A 4,065-nucleotide genomic window follows, 5' to 3' on the forward strand; every position below is an offset into this window, starting at 1 on the left:
TGAGAGAGCACTTCATGAGCCTTTTAGAGGATGATGTAGAATTGGAGGTTGTGCTTGGAGACAACTCCAAAGTCAAAGCGACATGAGTGGGGACAGTTTCATTTCAGAGGGAGTCATCACCTCCTTTGAAGGTGACAGATGTTCTTTGTGTTCTGGGGTTGAAGATTTTGATATCAGTCTCTAGGTAGGAGGACAAGGGGTTTGAGGTACTGTTTTGAAAAGGACAAGTGTTGATATATCCCAGAGGATCCAGTATCAAATATGCTCGTGTGGTTGGAGATCGTAGTGGGAGACTATACAGACTTATGTTTCATCCTCTTAGAGCTATGGTAGCGTAGACCAATAGCAGTGAGTTGTGTGAGCTATGGCACATGAGGATGACCCACTTGCACCATGGAGCTTTCAGGATGTTGAGGCAGTTGGTTATAGGTTTCCCTGACTTCAGCACAAAGCATCATGATGTGTGTAGGGGGTGTGCTTTGGGAAAGTACACCAAGACACCTTTCCCGAGCAGTGACAGGCAGGTATCCTTGATTTGATTCATTAACATTGTTGTATATTTGCAGAACATGAGTCAACACAGAGTCTTGGGGAGCAAGATTCTTGAGGAGGTGTTTACCAGCAGGAAGCCGAAAGTTGGGCACATTAGGATATTTGGGTGCCTTACTTATTCACACGTCCCTGAGGAGTAGAGGACGAAGTTGTAACCCACTGCAGAGAAGGGTATCCTAGTGGGTTACAGTGAGACCAGCAGAGCCTACCGTATATATATTCCTGCACAAAGGAAGATTGTCCTGAGGCGGGATGTGAGATTCGAGGAGGAGAGGGCTTTGAGGAGGTCTCGAGAGGTTGATCAGGTAGAGCAGCATGATCCTTAGAAGGGGGCCACAATACAGGTTTCAGGAGCATTAGGTGGTGCATCAAGATTAGGAGGTTCACCTTCTTCAGGGGTGATAGGTTCACAAAGTACAGTTTCACTTGGTTCAGAATCACCTGGTCCAGTCTCATCAGGCACAGGATCTCAGAGTCTAGTATCTCCATTGGTTATAGAAGAGCCTTCCTCGTCAAGAGGAGAGGCACCAGTTGACAATTTTCCCATACCACCACAGGAGACTACTACAAGGAAGAGCAAGCCAAAATGGCCCCGAGAGACCCTGAAGGAGGCTCAGGAGGCAGTGGGGAGACCCAAGTGGTCAGTGAGGGAGAACAGACCACCAGAGAGGTGGGGTGGCTTTGTGGCAGACAGAGCCAACTAGTTTGAGGAGGCCGCCAGTCAGCAGATCTGGAGGGATGCCATGGTGGAGGAGTATGCCTCTATCATGAATAATGATGTCTGGGAGGTAGTGCCACGTCCGGAGGGGAAGTAAATGGTGACTTCCAGGTGGCTCTATAAGATCAAACATGTTGCGGATGGCAACGTGGAGAAGTTCAAAACTCGATATGTGGTGCAGGGGTTCTCACAGGTAGAGGGAGTTGACTATGAGGAGAACTTTGCATCGGTTGCTCATTATACTTCCATTAGGGCAGTGATATCTATAGCAGCTAAGATGGGATGGAGGATTCACCAAATGGACGTGAAGACTACCTTTCTCAATGGTGTTATACAGGAGGAGGTGTACATTGAGAAGCCTGAGGGCTTTGAGTTGCATGGGAGGGAGTCTCATGTGTGTAGGCTTAAGAAACCTTTGTATGGACTGAAGCAGGCACTAAGGGCATGGTATGAGAGGATAGATGCCTACCTGCAGCAAATGGGTTTCCAGAAGAGTGATGCAGATCCGAACCTATACTTTATCATGGCAGGTGAAAATCCACTCATTCTGGTTCTCTATGTGGATGAATTGTTATTATAGGGGAGGACAGACTCATCCAACACTAAAAGAGAGATCTTGCTTCAAAGTTTGATATGACAGATATGTGGTTGATGCATTACTTTCTGGGTTTCGAGGTTTAGCAGTAGGATGGGCATAACTTCGTGGGCCAGGGAAAGTATGCAGGTGATATCTTGAGGAGATTTCGTATGGAGGGTTGCAAGCCTATGGCTACTCCTATGATCACCAACTGGAAGAAGTTGCATGCTTTAGATTCTAGGCTGGTGAACCCCACTCTGTATCGACAGCTGATCGGTTCATTGATGTATCTGGTCAACACCAGACCGGATATTACTTTTGCAGTCAACACATTGAGTCGGTTTATGATGGATCCCAGGAGAGTACATTGGGTGGTTGTAAAACATGTGTTGAGGTACTTACAGGGCACAATGGATTTTAGTTTGGCCTATGTCAAGATTGATGGAGTTAGATTGATTGGTTGCACAGACTCAGATTGGCGTGGTAGTGTTATTGACCAGAAGAGTACTTTTGGGTGTTGTTTCTCATTGGGTTCAATAATTGTATCATGGTTCAGGGCAAAACAAAAGTCAATGGCATTGAGTAGTGCAAAGGCAGAGTATATGGTAGCTAGTCAGGCAGGGTGCAAGGCATTGTGACTTCGCAAGATGCGTTTTGGTTTATTTGACCAGATGTTGAGACCAGCTACGATATACTGTAATAATCAGAGTTGTATCAAACTCTCTGAGAATCCAGTATTTCATGACCGGTAAAAGCATATTGAGATCAAGTATCACTTCATTAGAGACTAGGTTCAGCGAGGGGCAGTGAAGCTTGAGTATATATCCGCTAATGAACAAGTAGCATGAATTCGCACCAAATCATTGCCAAGGGGAAAGCATATATTTTTCAAAGATGGGATGGGAGTGGTGAGAAACACCTTCCTCAGTAAGACGGAGTGTTGAAAATAGTACCAATGAGAAGTGTTACTAGCATTTTATCCCTTTTCGCCTAGTGAGCACATTAATGGCTTTTGTCTTGATGACATTTATCAGTTATATTAATGTCATGGTGGGAAAAAGTACTTAGAAGTGTTGTACCATGTACTTTTTCTAATGTTAAACTCACTTGTACTTTATAGAGTGACTTTATGTTAAAAGTACTAAGTGTACTTTTCTAATATTAAAGTGAGGAGAAAAATCACTTTATGAGAGAAATTATAAAGGTACACAACTTAAAAAAGATACTAGGAGACTTTTAAGTGATGTGGTCAATGTATGCGGGGGGTCATTTGGGAGAAATGATCTCAACCACACATCTTGAGATTTGAGGATGAAATCTCAGCCATTGGATCCTAGGTTTAGGGATTCAATCTTTTCCAAGGAGACAAAAGAGGAAAAGGGAAGTTCATTCTTCACTACACACTTGAGAGAGCATTGAGAAGAGACTGTGCAGTAGAAAGGAGAAAAGGAGGAAGGGTTTTGTGTGAAGGAAATTGAACAACAAAGAATTTAGTTGTCGTTCGAATCTCAAGAGGCTGAGCTTAAGCCTTGGAGGAGGCTCGAATATCTAGGGAGCAGCTTCTTAACCTTCAGCACCCAAGTCAAATTAATTTCTGAGCTAGAGGCAGCGTACAGAGTTTATTCCTCTCACCCATTTGTCAGCAGATAAGAGGCCGAGAATTTTGGTCTTGGGCAACGTAAATCTCAAGCTCCCAAAAATTTTGGGACTCTTAGTATCCCGAAAATTTCGGGATTGTCAGCGCAAAACTCGACGAGGCTTTTGTGTGTTGTTTCTAAATGCGTTTTAGCTCAGTGTTTGTGTGAGAACAACCATCTAATAGCCTGTGTGAAAGCCATGCAGACAGACTGAGTTTCTAAGTGAAGAGGAGCCTATTCAGAAATACAAATACCTGTGTACTTTGAGCTGATAGGAGGTTGACTTCTTCACTGAAATGAGAGGACTATGAGAAGAAAACATCATCCCAGAAATTACATTGACAGGAACCTCTGAGAAGGAAACAAAAGGGAGATAAGTCATTTATTTCCGCTGTGTAATTATTTCTTTAAAATGCAATAAAATCCTCCTTTGAAGACTGGTTTTCCCCAAGAGACTATGTGGTTTTTCCAGAGTCAATTTGACCAAAAAATAAGTGTCTCTTAAGTGATGAATGCTTGCATTAATTATCAGCTATTAGGAAAGTGAAAAAGTGTAGATGCACTCTTTATGTTTGCAAAAA

General features: G+C 43.4%; 1 pseudogene; it reads left to right on the plus strand.

The window, feature by feature from the left end:
• Positions 1-2,017: 2,017 nt before the first annotated feature.
• On the plus strand, positions 2,018-2,485 carry LOC149194590 (secreted RxLR effector protein 161 pseudogene; annotated as a pseudogene).
• Positions 2,486-4,065: the final 1,580 nt, after the last annotated feature.

This window comes from Pinus tabuliformis, chromosome 2_2 (assembly GCF_031772625.1).
Source record: "Pinus tabuliformis cultivar Carrire ecotype Pingquan chromosome 2_2, CPIR1, whole genome shotgun sequence".
In the NCBI taxonomy this organism is placed as follows: Eukaryota; Viridiplantae; Streptophyta; class Pinopsida; order Pinales; family Pinaceae; genus Pinus; species Pinus tabuliformis.